Source organism: Sprattus sprattus (genome assembly GCF_963457725.1).
Source record: "Sprattus sprattus genome assembly, chromosome: 21".
Taxonomy (NCBI): Eukaryota; Metazoa; Chordata; class Actinopteri; order Clupeiformes; family Clupeidae; genus Sprattus; species Sprattus sprattus.
Window position 1 is genome coordinate 16,127,589 of NC_137919.1, and position 19,730 is coordinate 16,147,318.

Genomic DNA, 19,730 nt, shown 5'->3' on the forward strand with positions numbered 1-19,730 from the left:
TGCCCCCACCGTCCCGGTGCTGCCTCTGGCCAGGAAGGCTGGCGCCAGCTTGGTCTTGTACAACTCATACTTACCTGGCAGGGGCGATACAATGATCAAGAAGGTTGTTTGCCCAGGGCGAGGCTCGGCCATTGCACAGCCGTGTCGTGCTGACCCCTGCGAATTCCTCAAATGTAGGAATCTCGACTGCACAATTTCTGGTGGTGGGGGACTGCGTTCGCGCTCTCCCCTGAGGTGATGGTTTAATGACAGACTAAAGCGCCGGCTTTGACTCGGAGGGCTGAAAGGCACGGCGATGATCTCCAGCAAGGGCTATTTGAAATGTGCGGAGGCTGCAATTGGAGGAATATTGAGGACTAATTGGAATGTGGGGAGGCTGCAAATGAAGGCATATTGAAATTGCAATCTTTGGCAAGTTGTATGTCGTCTGAAATATGGATTCCTAAACTGGAAACGCCTCGTACGTTTGTTATGGAACGCTACTTAAGGCGAGACACGGTAGGCAAAAACATCGTTTTTTCAGCAGTGGTCAATTTTGAGATTTTGAGCTAGTTCACTCCCTAAACATGTAATCTTTCATACTAGCATAAAGAAAATATCCTAATTATACATTAATGTGTATATTTATTCACATTTTGTCTGTTCGCGGCGTCAGCATTCTCATAGGTTTCCAGGAAAGTTAGCATTCTAACGTAACGTGCTGTGTGTCGGCTTTCTGATTCCTTTCATGTTTGGTACCGTTGGAAAGCGCTATAGCTCTCACACAACGTTATCTAATCCAAATAAGGACATTTCCTTTCCAGCAGTAACCAATGATGTTAGCAAAAACGGGGGTTTAAACCTAAGGACGCAATTTCATTGGTTCGCGGTGGTTTCTGATAACTTGATTCGCTCAGACGCATCACGTGGTATGGCTTGACAGTTCCTGAATCTTTAAATGCGATTTTCTCAAAATGAGTTTTTGGTCATACTCCAAGGATCATAACTCCACTTCAGTTCAACCTATATACACCAAACTTTCCAGTCTCGTACCCAACTATATTATGAAGACATTTACAGAGGGATTTGTAAATATATTATTCCTAGCCTGAATTATATAACATTATATCCCCAAAAACATAGCGAAAATCGACTTTCTAAGGCTATTGACAGTCTTTTCTGATTTACAGGAAAACAAAAGTAGATATCCATAAATCCCTCTGTAATTTTTTTCCCATCTAATATGCCAACAAAATGGAAAAGGATTTTTTAACCTGGCTTTTTCCCATGATCAGACATGGTCTTTTAAACATTATGCAAATTGGCGCATATTTAATGAGATAACGCCTAATTTGCATATTCAAACATCAAAATACAAAAAACTTGTAATACATTTTTTTCTCATCTAAACATGACTAATCAACTGAGAAAGTTTCATGGTGATACCTTTTATTTAAGATTTTTACCCTATTCACCTGTAGTGTCTCGCCTTAAGTTTAAAGATGGAATTTGTTTGCCCAGTCCAAACTGGTTAACCATGGGTAGACCACAAAAAAAGTTGAAAATATTTCAAAGTCCAAACTGGTTAACCATGGGTGAAAAGAAAAAAAGTGGAACATTTTTCTAATTCCAAACTGGTTAACCATGGGTTAGCTTTTCTTTTTGGTTGACCATGGGTCTTAGATCCGTAGGCTGCGCACCATTGACTCAAGCCTCAGAGGGGGTGTTTAAGACTGGTTATGGGCTTAAGGGTGGACCGGTGCTTAAGTCTGGTTATTTCTGGTGCTTGGGGTGCATCGGCAGCCTGCCTGAAAGTTGGAGGTGCCCCCACCGTCCCGGTGCTGCCTCTGGCCAGGAAGGCTGGCGCCAGCTTGGTCTTGTACAACTCATACTTACCTGGCAGGGGCGATACAATGATCAAGAAGGTTGTTTGCCCAGGGCGAGGCTCGGCCATTGCACAGCCGTGTCGTGCTGACCCCTGCGAATTCCTCAAATGTAGGAATCTCGACTGCACAATTTCTGGTGGTGGGGGACTGCGTTCGCGCTCTCCCCTGAGGTGATGGTTTAATGACAGACTAAAGCGCCGGCTTTGACTCGGAGGGCTGAAAGGCACGGCGATGATCTCCAGCAAGGGCTATTTGAAATGTGCGGAGGCTGCAATTGGAGGAATATTGAGGACTAATTGGAATGTGGGGAGGCTGCAAATGAAGGCATATTGAAATTGCAATCTTTGGCAAGTTGTATGTCGTCTGAAATATGGATTCCTAAACTGGAAACGCCTCGTACGTTTGTTATGGAACGCTACTTAAGTTTAAAGATGGAATTTGTTTGCCCAGTCCAAACTGGTTAACCATGGGTAGACCACAAAAAAAGTTGAAAATATTTCAAAGTCCAAACTGGTTAACCATGGGTGAAAAAAAAAAAAGAAAAAAAGTGGAACATTTTTCTAATTCCAAACTGGTTAACCATGGGTTAGCTTTTCTTTTTGGTTGACCATGGGTCTTAGATCCGTAGGCTGCGCACCATTGACTCAAGCCTCAGAGGGGGTGTTTAAGGCTGGTTATGGGCTTAAGGGTGGACCGGTGCTTAAGTCTGGTTATTTCTGGTGCTTGGGGTGCATCGGCAGCCTGCCTGAAAGTTGGAGGTGCCCCCACCGTCCCGGTGCTGCCTCTGGCCAGGAAGGCTGGCGCCAGCTTGGTCTTGTACAACTCATACTTACCTGGCAGGGGCGATACAATGATCAAGAAGGTTGTTTGCCCAGGGCGAGGCTCGGCCATTGCACAGCCGTGTCGTGCTGACCCCTGCGAATTCCTCAAATGTAGGAATCTCGACTGCACAATTTCTCGTAGTGGGGGACTGCGTTCGCGCTCTCCCCTGAGGTGATGGTTTAATGACAGACTAAAGCGCCGGCTTTGACTCGGAGGGCTGAAAGGCACGGCGATGATCTCCAGCAAGGGCTATTTGAAATGTGCGGAGGCTGCAATTGGAGGAATATTGAGGACTAATTGGAATGTGGGGAGGCTGCAAATGAAGGCATATTGAAATTGCAATCTTTGGCAAGTTGTATGTCGTCTGAAATATGGATTCCTAAACTGGAAACGCCTCGTACGTTTGTTATGGAACGCTACTTAAGGCGAGACACGGCAGGCAAAAACATCGTTTTTTCAGCAGTGGTCAATTTTGAGATTTTGAGCTAGTTCACTCCCTAAACATGTAATCTTTCATACTAGCATAAAGAAAATATCCTAATTATACATTAATGTGTATATTTATTCACATTTTGTCTGTTCGCGGCGTCAGCATTCTCATAGTTTTCCAGGAAAGTTAGCATTCTAACGTAACGTGCTGTGTGTCGGCTTTCTGATTCCTTTCATGTTTGGTACCGTTGGAAAGCGCTATAGCTCTCACACAACGTTATCTAATCCAAATAAGGACATTTCCTTTCCAGCAGTAACCAATGATGTTAGCAAAAACGGGGGTTTAAACCTAAGGACGCAATTTCAATGGTTTGCGGTGGTTTCTGATAACGTGATTCGCTCAGACGCATCACGTGGTATGGCTTGACACTTCCTGAATCTTTAAATGCGATTTTCTCAAAATGAGTTTTTGGTCATACTCCAAGGATCATAACTCCACTTCAGTTCAACCTATATACACCAAACTTTCCAGTCTCGTACCCAACTATATTATGAAGACATTTACAGAGGGATTTGTAAATATATTATTCCTAGCCTGAATTATATAACATTATATCCCCAAAAACATAGCGAAAATCGACTTTCTAAGGCTATTGACAGTCTTTTCTGATTTACAGGAAAACAAAAGTAGATATCCATAAATCCCTCTGTAATTTTTTTCCCATCTAATATGCCAACAAAATGGAAAAGGATTTTTTAACCTGGCTTTATCCCATGATCAGACATGGTCTTTTAAACATTATGCAAATTGGCGCATATTTAATGAGATAACGCCTAATTTGCATATTCAAACATCAAAATACAAAAAACTTGTAATACATTTTTTTCTCATCTAAACATGACTAATCAACTGAGAAAGTTTCATGGTGATACCTTTTATTTAAGATTTTTACCCTATTCACCTGTAGTGTCTCGCCTTAAGTTTAAAGATGGAATTTGTTTGCCCAGTCCAAACTGGTTAACCATGGGTAGACCACAAAAAAAGTTGAAAATATTTCAAAGTCCAAACTGGTTAACCATGGGTGAAAAGAAAAAAAGTGGAACATTTTTCTAATTCCAAACTGGTTAACCATGGGTTAGCTTTTCTTTTTGGTTGACCATGGGTCTTAGATCCGTAGGCTGCGCACCATTGACTCAAGCCTCAGAGGGGGTGTTTAAGACTGGTTATGGGCTTAAGGGTGGACCGGTGCTTAAGTCTGGTTATTTCTGGTGCTTGGGGTGCATCGGCAGCCTGCCTGAAAGTTGGAGGTGCCCCCACCGTCCCGGTGCTGCCTCTGGCCAGGAAGGCTGGCGCCAGCTTGGTCTTGTACAACTCATACTTACCTGGCAGGGGCGATACAATGATCAAGAAGGTTGTTTGCCCAGGGCGAGGCTCGGCCATTGCACAGCCGTGTCGTGCTGACCCCTGCGAATTCCTCAAATGTAGGAATCTCGACTGCACAATTTCTGGTGGTGGGGGACTGCGTTCGCGCTCTCCCCTGAGGTGATGGTTTAATGACAGACTAAAGCGCCGGCTTTGACTCGGAGGGCTGAAAGGCACGGCGATGATCTCCAGCAAGGGCTATTTGAAATGTGCGGAGGCTGCAATTGGAGGAATATTGAGGACTAATTGGAATGTGGGGAGGCTGCAAATGAAGGCATATTGAAATTGCAATCTTTGGCAAGTTGTATGTCGTCTGAAATATGGATTCCTAAACTGGAAACGCCTCGTACGTTTGTTATGGAACGCTACTTAAGTTTAAAGATGGAATTTGTTTGCCCAGTCCAAACTGGTTAACCATGGGTAGACCACAAAAAAAGTTGAAAATATTTCAAAGTCCAAACTGGTTAACCATGGGTGAAAAAAAAAAAAGAAAAAAAGTGGAACATTTTTCTAATTCCAAACTGGTTAACCATGGGTTAGCTTTTCTTTTTGGTTGACCATGGGTCTTAGATCCGTAGGCTGCGCACCATTGACTCAAGCCTCAGAGGGGGTGTTTAAGGCTGGTTATGGGCTTAAGGGTGGACCGGTGCTTAAGTCTGGTTATTTCTGGTGCTTGGGGTGCATCGGCAGCCTGCCTGAAAGTTGGAGGTGCCCCCACCGTCCCGGTGCTGCCTCTGGCCAGGAAGGCTGGCGCCAGCTTGGTCTTGTACAACTCATACTTACCTGGCAGGGGCGATACAATGATCAAGAAGGTTGTTTGCCCAGGGCGAGGCTCGGCCATTGCACAGCCGTGTCGTGCTGACCCCTGCGAATTCCTCAAATGTAGGAATCTCGACTGCACAATTTCTCGTAGTGGGGGACTGCGTTCGCGCTCTCCCCTGAGGTGATGGTTTAATGACAGACTAAAGCGCCGGCTTTGACTCGGAGGGCTGAAAGGCACGGCGATGATCTCCAGCAAGGGCTATTTGAAATGTGCGGAGGCTGCAATTGGAGGAATATTGAGGACTAATTGGAATGTGGGGAGGCTGCAAATGAAGGCATATTGAAATTGCAATCTTTGGCAAGTTGTATGTCGTCTGAAATATGGATTCCTAAACTGGAAACGCCTCGTACGTTTGTTATGGAACGCTACTTAAGGCGAGACACGGCAGGCAAAAACATCGTTTTTTCAGCAGTGGTCAATTTTGAGATTTTGAGCTAGTTCACTCCCTAAACATGTAATCTTTCATACTAGCATAAAGAAAATATCCTAATTATACATTAATGTGTATATTTATTCACATTTTGTCTGTTCGCGGCGTCAGCATTCTCATAGGTTTCCAGGAAAGTTAGCATTCTAACGTAACGTGCTGTGTGTCGGCTTTCTGATTCCTTTCATGTTTGGTACCGTTGGAAAGCGCTATAGCTCTCACACAACGTTATCTAATCCAAATAAGGACATTTCCTTTCCAGCAGTAACCAATGATGTTAGCAAAAACGGGGGTTTAAACCTAAGGACGCAATTTCATTGGTTTGCGGTGGTTTCTGATAACGTGATTCGCTCAGACGCATCACGTGGTATGGCTTGACACTTCCTGAATCTTTAAATGCGATTTTCTCAAAATGAGTTTTTGGTCATACTCCAAGGATCATAACTCCACTTCAGTTCAACCTATATACACCAAACTTTCCAGTCTCGTACCCAACTATATTATGAAGACATTTACAGAGGGATTTGTAAATATATTATTCCTAGCCTGAATTATATAACATTATATCCCCAAAAACATAGCGAAAATCGACTTTCTAAGGCTATTGACAGTCTTTTCTGATTTACAGGAAAACAAAAGTAGATATCCATAAATCCCTCTGTAATTTTTTTCCCATCTAATATGCCAACAAAATGGAAAAGGATTTTTTAACCTGGCTTTATCCCATGATCAGACATGGTCTTTTAAACATTATGCAAATTGGCGCATATTTAATGAGATAACGCCTAATTTGCATATTCAAACATCAAAATACAAAAAACTTGTAATACATTTTTTTCTCATCTAAACATGACTAATCAACTGAGAAAGTTTCATGGTGATACCTTTTATTTAAGATTTTTACCCTATTCACCTGTAGTGTCTCGCCTTAAGTTTAAAGATGGAATTTGTTTGCCCAGTCCAAACTGGTTAACCATGGGTAGACCACAAAAAAAGTTGAAAATATTTCAAAGTCCAAACTGGTTAACCATGGGTGAAAAGAAAAAAAGTGGAACATTTTTCTAATTCCAAACTGGTTAACCATGGGTTAGCTTTTCTTTTTGGTTGACCATGGGTCTTAGATCCGTAGGCTGCGCACCATTGACTCAAGCCTCAGAGGGGGTGTTTAAGACTGGTTATGGGCTTAAGGGTGGACCGGTGCTTAAGTCTGGTTATTTCTGGTGCTTGGGGTGCATCGGCAGCCTGCCTGAAAGTTGGAGGTGCCCCCACCGTCCCGGTGCTGCCTCTGGCCAGGAAGGCTGGCGCCAGCTTGGTCTTGTACAACTCATACTTACCTGGCAGGGGCGATACAATGATCAAGAAGGTTGTTTGCCCAGGGCGAGGCTCGGCCATTGCACAGCCGTGTCGTGCTGACCCCTGCGAATTCCTCAAATGTAGGAATCTCGACTGCACAATTTCTGGTGGTGGGGGACTGCGTTCGCGCTCTCCCCTGAGGTGATGGTTTAATGACAGACTAAAGCGCCGGCTTTGACTCGGAGGGCTGAAAGGCACGGCGATGATCTCCAGCAAGGGCTATTTGAAATGTGCGGAGGCTGCAATTGGAGGAATATTGAGGACTAATTGGAATGTGGGGAGGCTGCAAATGAAGGCATATTGAAATTGCAATCTTTGGCAAGTTGTATGTCGTCTGAAATATGGATTCCTAAACTGGAAACGCCTCGTACGTTTGTTATGGAACGCTACTTAAGTTTAAAGATGGAATTTGTTTGCCCAGTCCAAACTGGTTAACCATGGGTAGACCACAAAAAAAGTTGAAAATATTTCAAAGTCCAAACTGGTTAACCATGGGTGAAAAAAAAAAAAGAAAAAAAGTGGAACATTTTTCTAATTCCAAACTGGTTAACCATGGGTTAGCTTTTCTTTTTGGTTGACCATGGGTCTTAGATCCGTAGGCTGCGCACCATTGACTCAAGCCTCAGAGGGGGTGTTTAAGGCTGGTTATGGGCTTAAGGGTGGACCGGTGCTTAAGTCTGGTTATTTCTGGTGCTTGGGGTGCATCGGCAGCCTGCCTGAAAGTTGGAGGTGCCCCCACCGTCCCGGTGCTGCCTCTGGCCAGGAAGGCTGGCGCCAGCTTGGTCTTGTACAACTCATACTTACCTGGCAGGGGCGATACAATGATCAAGAAGGTTGTTTGCCCAGGGCGAGGCTCGGCCATTGCACAGCCGTGTCGTGCTGACCCCTGCGAATTCCTCAAATGTAGGAATCTCGACTGCACAATTTCTCGTAGTGGGGGACTGCGTTCGCGCTCTCCCCTGAGGTGATGGTTTAATGACAGACTAAAGCGCCGGCTTTGACTCGGAGGGCTGAAAGGCACGGCGATGATCTCCAGCAAGGGCTATTTGAAATGTGCGGAGGCTGCAATTGGAGGAATATTGAGGACTAATTGGAATGTGGGGAGGCTGCAAATGAAGGCATATTGAAATTGCAATCTTTGGCAAGTTGTATGTCGTCTGAAATATGGATTCCTAAACTGGAAACGCCTCGTACGTTTGTTATGGAACGCTACTTAAGGCGAGACACGGCAGGCAAAAACATCGTTTTTTCAGCAGTGGTCAATTTTGAGATTTTGAGCTAGTTCACTCCCTAAACATGTAATCTTTCATACTAGCATAAAGAAAATATCCTAATTATACATTAATGTGTATATTTATTCACATTTTGTCTGTTCGCGGCGTCAGCATTCTCATAGGTTTCCAGGAAAGTTAGCATTCTAACGTAACGTGCTGTGTGTCGGCTTTCTGATTCCTTTCATGTTTGGTACCGTTGGAAAGCGCTATAGCTCTCACACAACGTTATCTAATCCAAATAAGGACATTTCCTTTCCAGCAGTAACCAATGATGTTAGCAAAAACGGGGGTTTAAACCTAAGGACGCAATTTCATTGGTTTGCGGTGGTTTCTGATAACGTGATTCGCTCAGACGCATCACGTGGTATGGCTTGACACTTCCTGAATCTTTAAATGCGATTTTCTCAAAATGAGTTTTTGGTCATACTCCAAGGATCATAACTCCACTTCAGTTCAACCTATATACACCAAACTTTCCAGTCTCGTACCCAACTATATTATGAAGACATTTACAGAGGGATTTGTAAATATATTATTCCTAGCCTGAATTATATAACATTATATCCCCAAAAACATAGCGAAAATCGACTTTCTAAGGCTATTGACAGTCTTTTCTGATTTACAGGAAAACAAAAGTAGATATCCATAAATCCCTCTGTAATTTTTTTCCCATCTAATATGCCAACAAAATGGAAAAGGATTTTTTAACCTGGCTTTATCCCATGATCAGACATGGTCTTTTAAACATTATGCAAATTGGCGCATATTTAATGAGATAACGCCTAATTTGCATATTCAAACATCAAAATACAAAAAACTTGTAATACATTTTTTTCTCATCTAAACATGACTAATCAACTGAGAAAGTTTCATGGTGATACCTTTTATTTAAGATTTTTACCCTATTCACCTGTAGTGTCTCGCCTTAAGTTTAAAGATGGAATTTGTTTGCCCAGTCCAAACTGGTTAACCATGGGTAGACCACAAAAAAAGTTGAAAATATTTCAAAGTCCAAACTGGTTAACCATGGGTGAAAAGAAAAAAAGTGGAACATTTTTCTAATTCCAAACTGGTTAACCATGGGTTAGCTTTTCTTTTTGGTTGACCATGGGTCTTAGATCCGTAGGCTGCGCACCATTGACTCAAGCCTCAGAGGGGGTGTTTAAGACTGGTTATGGGCTTAAGGGTGGACCGGTGCTTAAGTCTGGTTATTTCTGGTGCTTGGGGTGCATCGGCAGCCTGCCTGAAAGTTGGAGGTGCCCCCACCGTCCCGGTGCTGCCTCTGGCCAGGAAGGCTGGCGCCAGCTTGGTCTTGTACAACTCATACTTACCTGGCAGGGGCGATACAATGATCAAGAAGGTTGTTTGCCCAGGGCGAGGCTCGGCCATTGCACAGCCGTGTCGTGCTGACCCCTGCGAATTCCTCAAATGTAGGAATCTCGACTGCACAATTTCTGGTGGTGGGGGACTGCGTTCGCGCTCTCCCCTGAGGTGATGGTTTAATGACAGACTAAAGCGCCGGCTTTGACTCGGAGGGCTGAAAGGCACGGCGATGATCTCCAGCAAGGGCTATTTGAAATGTGCGGAGGCTGCAATTGGAGGAATATTGAGGACTAATTGGAATGTGGGGAGGCTGCAAATGAAGGCATATTGAAATTGCAATCTTTGGCAAGTTGTATGTCGTCTGAAATATGGATTCCTAAACTGGAAACGCCTCGTACGTTTGTTATGGAACGCTACTTAAGTTTAAAGATGGAATTTGTTTGCCCAGTCCAAACTGGTTAACCATGGGTAGACCACAAAAAAAGTTGAAAATATTTCAAAGTCCAAACTGGTTAACCATGGGTGAAAAAAAAAAAAGAAAAAAAGTGGAACATTTTTCTAATTCCAAACTGGTTAACCATGGGTTAGCTTTTCTTTTTGGTTGACCATGGGTCTTAGATCCGTAGGCTGCGCACCATTGACTCAAGCCTCAGAGGGGGTGTTTAAGGCTGGTTATGGGCTTAAGGGTGGACCGGTGCTTAAGTCTGGTTATTTCTGGTGCTTGGGGTGCATCGGCAGCCTGCCTGAAAGTTGGAGGTGCCCCCACCGTCCCGGTGCTGCCTCTGGCCAGGAAGGCTGGCGCCAGCTTGGTCTTGTACAACTCATACTTACCTGGCAGGGGCGATACAATGATCAAGAAGGTTGTTTGCCCAGGGCGAGGCTCGGCCATTGCACAGCCGTGTCGTGCTGACCCCTGCGAATTCCTCAAATGTAGGAATCTCGACTGCACAATTTCTCGTAGTGGGGGACTGCGTTCGCGCTCTCCCCTGAGGTGATGGTTTAATGACAGACTAAAGCGCCGGCTTTGACTCGGAGGGCTGAAAGGCACGGCGATGATCTCCAGCAAGGGCTATTTGAAATGTGCGGAGGCTGCAATTGGAGGAATATTGAGGACTAATTGGAATGTGGGGAGGCTGCAAATGAAGGCATATTGAAATTGCAATCTTTGGCAAGTTGTATGTCGTCTGAAATATGGATTCCTAAACTGGAAACGCCTCGTACGTTTGTTATGGAACGCTACTTAAGGCGAGACACGGCAGGCAAAAACATCGTTTTTTCAGCAGTGGTCAATTTTGAGATTTTGAGCTAGTTCACTCCCTAAACATGTAATCTTTCATACTAGCATAAAGAAAATATCCTAATTATACATTAATGTGTATATTTATTCACATTTTGTCTGTTCGCGGCGTCAGCATTCTCATAGGTTTCCAGGAAAGTTAGCATTCTAACGTAACGTGCTGTGTGTCGGCTTTCTGATTCCTTTCATGTTTGGTACCGTTGGAAAGCGCTATAGCTCTCACACAACGTTATCTAATCCAAATAAGGACATTTCCTTTCCAGCAGTAACCAATGATGTTAGCAAAAACGGGGGTTTAAACCTAAGGACGCAATTTCATTGGTTTGCGGTGGTTTCTGATAACGTGATTCGCTCAGACGCATCACGTGGTATGGCTTGACACTTCCTGAATCTTTAAATGCGATTTTCTCAAAATGAGTTTTTGGTCATACTCCAAGGATCATAACTCCACTTCAGTTCAACCTATATACACCAAACTTTCCAGTCTCGTACCCAACTATATTATGAAGACATTTACAGAGGGATTTGTAAATATATTATTCCTAGCCTGAATTATATAACATTATATCCCCAAAAACATAGCGAAAATCGACTTTCTAAGGCTATTGACAGTCTTTTCTGATTTACAGGAAAACAAAAGTAGATATCCATAAATCCCTCTGTAATTTTTTTCCCATCTAATATGCCAACAAAATGGAAAAGGATTTTTTAACCTGGCTTTATCCCATGATCAGACATGGTCTTTTAAACATTATGCAAATTGGCGCATATTTAATGAGATAACGCCTAATTTGCATATTCAAACATCAAAATACAAAAAACTTGTAATACATTTTTTTCTCATCTAAACATGACTAATCAACTGAGAAAGTTTCATGGTGATACCTTTTATTTAAGATTTTTACCCTATTCACCTGTAGTGTCTCGCCTTAAGTTTAAAGATGGAATTTGTTTGCCCAGTCCAAACTGGTTAACCATGGGTAGACCACAAAAAAAGTTGAAAATATTTCAAAGTCCAAACTGGTTAACCATGGGTGAAAAGAAAAAAAGTGGAACATTTTTCTAATTCCAAACTGGTTAACCATGGGTTAGCTTTTCTTTTTGGTTGACCATGGGTCTTAGATCCGTAGGCTGCGCACCATTGACTCAAGCCTCAGAGGGGGTGTTTAAGACTGGTTATGGGCTTAAGGGTGGACCGGTGCTTAAGTCTGGTTATTTCTGGTGCTTGGGGTGCATCGGCAGCCTGCCTGAAAGTTGGAGGTGCCCCCACCGTCCCGGTGCTGCCTCTGGCCAGGAAGGCTGGCGCCAGCTTGGTCTTGTACAACTCATACTTACCTGGCAGGGGCGATACAATGATCAAGAAGGTTGTTTGCCCAGGGCGAGGCTCGGCCATTGCACAGCCGTGTCGTGCTGACCCCTGCGAATTCCTCAAATGTAGGAATCTCGACTGCACAATTTCTGGTGGTGGGGGACTGCGTTCGCGCTCTCCCCTGAGGTGATGGTTTAATGACAGACTAAAGCGCCGGCTTTGACTCGGAGGGCTGAAAGGCACGGCGATGATCTCCAGCAAGGGCTATTTGAAATGTGCGGAGGCTGCAATTGGAGGAATATTGAGGACTAATTGGAATGTGGGGAGGCTGCAAATGAAGGCATATTGAAATTGCAATCTTTGGCAAGTTGTATGTCGTCTGAAATATGGATTCCTAAACTGGAAACGCCTCGTACGTTTGTTATGGAACGCTACTTAAGGCGAGACACGGCAGGCAAAAACATCGTTTTTTCAGCAGTGGTCAATTTTGAGATTTTGAGCTAGTTCACTCCCTAAACATGTAATCTTTCATACTAGCATAAAGAAAATATCCTAATTATACATTAATGTGTATATTTATTCACATTTTGTCTGTTCGCGGCGTCAGCATTCTCATAGGTTTCCAGGAAAGTTAGCATTCTAACGTAACGTGCTGTGTGTCGGCTTTCTGATTCCTTTCATGTTTGGTACCGTTGGAAAGCGCTATAGCTCTCACACAACGTTATCTAATCCAAATAAGGACATTTCCTTTCCAGCAGTAACCAATGATGTTAGCAAAAACGGGGGTTTAAACCTAAGGACGCAATTTCATTGGTTTGCGGTGGTTTCTGATAACGTGATTCGCTCAGACGCATCACGTGGTATGGCTTGACACTTCCTGAATCTTTAAATGCGATTTTCTCAAAATGAGTTTTTGGTCATACTCCAAGGATCATAACTCCACTTCAGTTCAACCTATATACACCAAACTTTCCAGTCTCGTACCCAACTATATTATGAAGACATTTACAGAGGGATTTGTAAATATATTATTCCTAGCCTGAATTATATAACATTATATCCCCAAAAACATAGCGAAAATCGACTTTCTAAGGCTATTGACAGTCTTTTCTGATTTACAGGAAAACAAAAGTAGATATCCATAAATCCCTCTGTAATTTTTTTCCCATCTAATATGCCAACAAAATGGAAAAGGATTTTTTAACCTGGCTTTATCCCATGATCAGACATGGTCTTTTAAACATTATGCAAATTGGCGCATATTTAATGAGATAACGCCTAATTTGCATATTCAAACATCAAAATACAAAAAACTTGTAATACATTTTTTTCTCATCTAAACATGACTAATCAACTGAGAAAGTTTCATGGTGATACCTTTTATTTAAGATTTTTACCCTATTCACCTGTAGTGTCTCGCCTTAAGTTTAAAGATGGAATTTGTTTGCCCAGTCCAAACTGGTTAACCATGGGTAGACCACAAAAAAAGTTGAAAATATTTCAAAGTCCAAACTGGTTAACCATGGGTGAAAAGAAAAAAAGTGGAACATTTTTCTAATTCCAAACTGGTTAACCATGGGTTAGCTTTTCTTTTTGGTTGACCATGGGTCTTAGATCCGTAGGCTGCGCACCATTGACTCAAGCCTCAGAGGGGGTGTTTAAGACTGGTTATGGGCTTAAGGGTGGACCGGTGCTTAAGTCTGGTTATTTCTGGTGCTTGGGGTGCATCGGCAGCCTGCCTGAAAGTTGGAGGTGCCCCCACCGTCCCGGTGCTGCCTCTGGCCAGGAAGGCTGGCGCCAGCTTGGTCTTGTACAACTCATACTTACCTGGCAGGGGCGATACAATGATCAAGAAGGTTGTTTGCCCAGGGCGAGGCTCGGCCATTGCACAGCCGTGTCGTGCTGACCCCTGCGAATTCCTCAAATGTAGGAATCTCGACTGCACAATTTCTGGTGGTGGGGGACTGCGTTCGCGCTCTCCCCTGAGGTGATGGTTTAATGACAGACTAAAGCGCCGGCTTTGACTCGGAGGGCTGAAAGGCACGGCGATGATCTCCAGCAAGGGCTATTTGAAATGTGCGGAGGCTGCAATTGGAGGAATATTGAGGACTAATTGGAATGTGGGGAGGCTGCAAATGAAGGCATATTGAAATTGCAATCTTTGGCAAGTTGTATGTCGTCTGAAATATGGATTCCTAAACTGGAAACGCCTCGTACGTTTGTTATGGAACGCTACTTAAGTTTAAAGATGGAATTTGTTTGCCCAGTCCAAACTGGTTAACCATGGGTAGACCACAAAAAAAGTTGAAAATATTTCAAAGTCCAAACTGGTTAACCATGGGTGAAAAAAAAAAAAGAAAAAAAGTGGAACATTTTTCTAATTCCAAACTGGTTAACCATGGGTTAGCTTTTCTTTTTGGTTGACCATGGGTCTTAGATCCGTAGGCTGCGCACCATTGACTCAAGCCTCAGAGGGGGTGTTTAAGGCTGGTTATGGGCTTAAGGGTGGACCGGTGCTTAAGTCTGGTTATTTCTGGTGCTTGGGGTGCATCGGCAGCCTGCCTGAAAGTTGGAGGTGCCCCCACCGTCCCGGTGCTGCCTCTGGCCAGGAAGGCTGGCGCCAGCTTGGTCTTGTACAACTCATACTTACCTGGCAGGGGCGATACAATGATCAAGAAGGTTGTTTGCCCAGGGCGAGGCTCGGCCATTGCACAGCCGTGTCGTGCTGACCCCTGCGAATTCCTCAAATGTAGGAATCTCGACTGCACAATTTCTCGTAGTGGGGGACTGCGTTCGCGCTCTCCCCTGAGGTGATGGTTTAATGACAGACTAAAGCGCCGGCTTTGACTCGGAGGGCTGAAAGGCACGGCGATGATCTCCAGCAAGGGCTATTTGAAATGTGCGGAGGCTGCAATTGGAGGAATATTGAGGACTAATTGGAATGTGGGGAGGCTGCAAATGAAGGCATATTGAAATTGCAATCTTTGGCAAGTTGTATGTCGTCTGAAATATGGATTCCTAAACTGGAAACGCCTCGTACGTTTGTTATGGAACGCTACTTAAGGCGAGACACGGCAGGCAAAAACATCGTTTTTTCAGCAGTGGTCAATTTTGAGATTTTGAGCTAGTTCACTCCCTAAACATGTAATCTTTCATACTAGCATAAAGAAAATATCCTAATTATACATTAATGTGTATATTTATTCACATTTTGTCTGTTCGCGGCGTCAGCATTCTCATAGTTTTCCAGGAAAGTTAGCATTCTAACGTAACGTGCTGTGTGTCGGCTTTCTGATTCCTTTCATGTTTGGTACCGTTGGAAAGCGCTATAGCTCTCACACAACGTTATCTAATCCAAATAAGGACATTTCCTTTCCAGCAGTAACCAATGATGTTAGCAAAAACGGGGGTTTAAACCTAAGGACGCAATTTCATTGGTTTGCGGTGGTTTCTGATAACGTGATTCGCTCAGACGCATCACGTGGTATGGCTTGACACTTCCTGAATCTTTAAATGCGATTTTCTCAAAATGAGTTTTTGGTCATACTCCAAGGATCATAACTCCACTTCAGTTCAACCTATATACACCAAACTTTCCAGTCTCGTACCCAACTATATTATGAAGACATTTACAGAGGGATTTGTAAATATATTATTCCTAGCCTGAATTATATAACATTATATCCCCAAAAACATAGCGAAAATCGACTTTCTAAGGCTATTGACAGTCTTTTCTGATTTACAGGAAAACAAAAGTAGATATCCATAAATCCCTCTGTAATTTTTTTCCCATCTAATATGCCAACAAAATGGAAAAGGATTTTTTAACCTGGCTTTATCCCATGATCAGACATGGTCTTTTAAACATTATGCAAATTGGCGCATATTTAATGAGATAACGCCTAATTTGCATATTCAAACATCAAAATACAAAAAACTTGTAATACATTTTTTTCTCATCTAAACATGACTAATCAACTGAGAAAGTTTCATGGTGATACCTTTTATTTAAGATTTTTACCCTATTCACCTGTAGTGTCTCGCCTTAAGTTTAAAGATGGAATTTGTTTGCCCAGTCCAAACTGGTTAACCATGGGTAGACCACAAAAAAAGTTGAAAATATTTCAAAGTCCAAACTGGTTAACCATGGGTGAAAAGAAAAAAAGTGGAACATTTTTCTAATTCCAAACTGGTTAACCATGGGTTAGCTTTTCTTTTTGGTTGACCATGGGTCTTAGATCCGTAGGCTGCGCACCATTGACTCAAGCCTCAGAGGGGGTGTTTAAGACTGGTTATGGGCTTAAGGGTGGACCGGTGCTTAAGTCTGGTTATTTCTGGTGCTTGGGGTGCATCGGCAGCCTGCCTGAAAGTTGGAGGTGCCCCCACCGTCCCGGTGCTGCCTCTGGCCAGGAAGGCTGGCGCCAGCTTGGTCTTGTACAACTCATACTTACCTGGCAGGGGCGATACAATGATCAAGAAGGTTGTTTGCCCAGGGCGAGGCTCGGCCATTGCACAGCCGTGTCGTGCTGACCCCTGCGAATTCCTCAAATGTAGGAATCTCGACTGCACAATTTCTGGTGGTGGGGGACTGCGTTCGCGCTCTCCCCTGAGGTGATGGTTTAATGACAGACTAAAGCGCCGGCTTTGACTCGGAGGGCTGAAAGGCACGGCGATGATCTCCAGCAAGGGCTATTTGAAATGTGCGGAGGCTGCAATTGGAGGAATATTGAGGACTAATTGGAATGTGGGGAGGCTGCAAATGAAGGCATATTGAAATTGCAATCTTTGGCAAGTTGTATGTCGTCTGAAATATGGATTCCTAAACTGGAAACGCCTCGTACGTTTGTTATGGAACGCTACTTAAGTTTAAAGATGGAATTTGTTTGCCCAGTCCAAACTGGTTAACCATGGGTAGACCACAAAAAAAGTTGAAAATATTTCAAAGTCCAAACTGGTTAACCATGGGTGAAAAAAAAAAAAGAAAAAAAGTGGAACATTTTTCTAATTCCAAACTGGTTAACCATGGGTTAGCTTTTCTTTTTGGTTGACCATGGGTCTTAGATCCGTAGGCTGCGCACCATTGACTCAAGCCTCAGAGGGGGTGTTTAAGGCTGGTTATGGGCTTAAGGGTGGACCGGTGCTTAAGTCTGGTTATTTCTGGTGCTTGGGGTGCATCGGCAGCCTGCCTGAAAGTTGGAGGTGCCCCCACCGTCCCGGTGCTGCCTCTGGCCAGGAAGGCTGGCGCCAGCTTGGTCTTGTACAACTCATACTTACCTGGCAGGGGCGATACAATGATCAAGAAGGTTGTTTGCCCAGGGCGAGGCTCGGCCATTGCACAGCCGTGTCGTGCTGACCCCTGCGAATTCCTCAAATGTAGGAATCTCGACTGCACAATTTCTCGTAGTGGGGGACTGCGTTCGCGCTCTCCCCTGAGGTGATGGTTTAATGACAGACTAAAGCGCCGGCTTTGACTCGGAGGGCTGAAAGGCACGGCGATGATCTCCAGCAAGGGCTATTTGAAATGTGCGGAGGCTGCAATTGGAGGAATATTGAGGACTAATTGGAATGTGGGGAGGCTGCAAATGAAGGCATATTGAAATTGCAATCTTTGGCAAGTTGTATGTCGTCTGAAATATGGATTCCTAAACTGGAAACGCCTCGTACGTTTGTTATGGAACGCTACTTAAGGCGAGACACGGCAGGCAAAAACATCGTTTTTTCAGCAGTGGTCAATTTTGAGATTTTGAGCTAGTTCACTCCCTAAACATGTAATCTTTCATACTAGCATAAAGAAAATATCCTAATTATACATTAATGTGTATATTTATTCACATTTTGTATGTTCGCGGCGTCAGCATTCTCATAGGTTTCCAGGAAAGTTAGCATTCTAACGTAACGTGCTGTGTGTCGGCTTTCTGATTCCTTTCATGTTTGGTACCGTTGGAAAGCGCTATAGCTCTCACACAACGTTATCTAATCCAAATAAGGACATTTCCTTTCCAGCAGTAACCAATGATGTTAGCAAAAACGGGGGTTTAAACCTAAGGACGCAATTTCATTGGTTTGCGGTGGTTTCTGATAACGTGATTCGCTCAGACGCATCACGTGGTATGGCTTGACACTTCCTGAATCTTTAAATGCGATTTTCTCAAAATGAGTTTTTGGTCATACTCCAAGGATCATAACTCCACTTCAGTTCAACCTATATACACCAAACTTTCCAGTCTCGTACCCAACTATATTATGAAGACATTTACAGAGGGATTTGTAAATATATTATTCCTAGCCTGAATTATATAACATTATATCCCCAAAAACATAGCGAAAATCGACTTTCTAAGGCTATTGACAGTCTTTTCTGATTTACAGGAAAACAAAAGTAGATATCCATAAATCCCTCTGTAATTTTTTTCCCATCTAATATGCCAACAAAATGGAAAAGGATTTTTTAACCTGGCTTTATCCCATGATCAGACATGGTCTTTTAAACATTATGCAAATTGGCGCATATTTAATGAGATAACGCCTAATTTGCATATTCAAACATCAAAATACAAAAAACTTGTAATACATTTTTTTCTCATCTAAACATGACTAATCAACTGAGAAAGTTTCATGGTGATACCTTTTATTTAAGATTTTTACCCTATTCACCTGTAGTGTCTCGCCTTAAGTTTAAAGATGGAATTTGTTTGCCCAGTCCAAACTGGTTAACCATGGGTAGACCACAAAAAAAGTTGAAAATATTTCAAAGTCCAAACTGGTTAACCATGGGTGAAAAGAAAAAAAGTGGAACATTTTTCTAATTCCAAACTGGTTAACCATGGGTTAGCTTTTCTTTTTGGTTGACCATGGGTCTTAGATCCGTAGGCTGCGCACCATTGACTCAAGCCTCAGAGGGGGTGTTTAAGACTGGTTATGGGCTTAAGGGTGGACCGGTGCTTAAGTCTGGTTATTTCTGGTGCTTGGGGTGCATCGGCAGCCTGCCTGAAAGTTGGAGGTGCCCCCACCGTCCCGGTGCTGCCTCTGGCCAGGAAGGCTGGCGCCAGCTTGGTCTTGTACAACTCATACTTACCTGGCAGGGGCGATACAATGATCAAGAAGGTTGTTTGCCCAGGGCGAGGCTCGGCCATTGCACAGCCGTGTCGTGCTGACCCCTGCGAATTCCTCAAATGTAGGAATCTCGACTGCACAATTTCTGGTGGTGGGGGACTGCGTTCGCGCTCTCCCCTGAGGTGATGGTTTAATGACAGACTAAAGCGCCGGCTTTGACTCGGAGGGCTGAAAGGCACGGCGATGATCTCCAGCAAGGGCTATTTGAAATGTGCGGAGGCTGCAATTGGAGGAATATTGAGGACTAATTGGAATGTGGGGAGGCTGCAAAT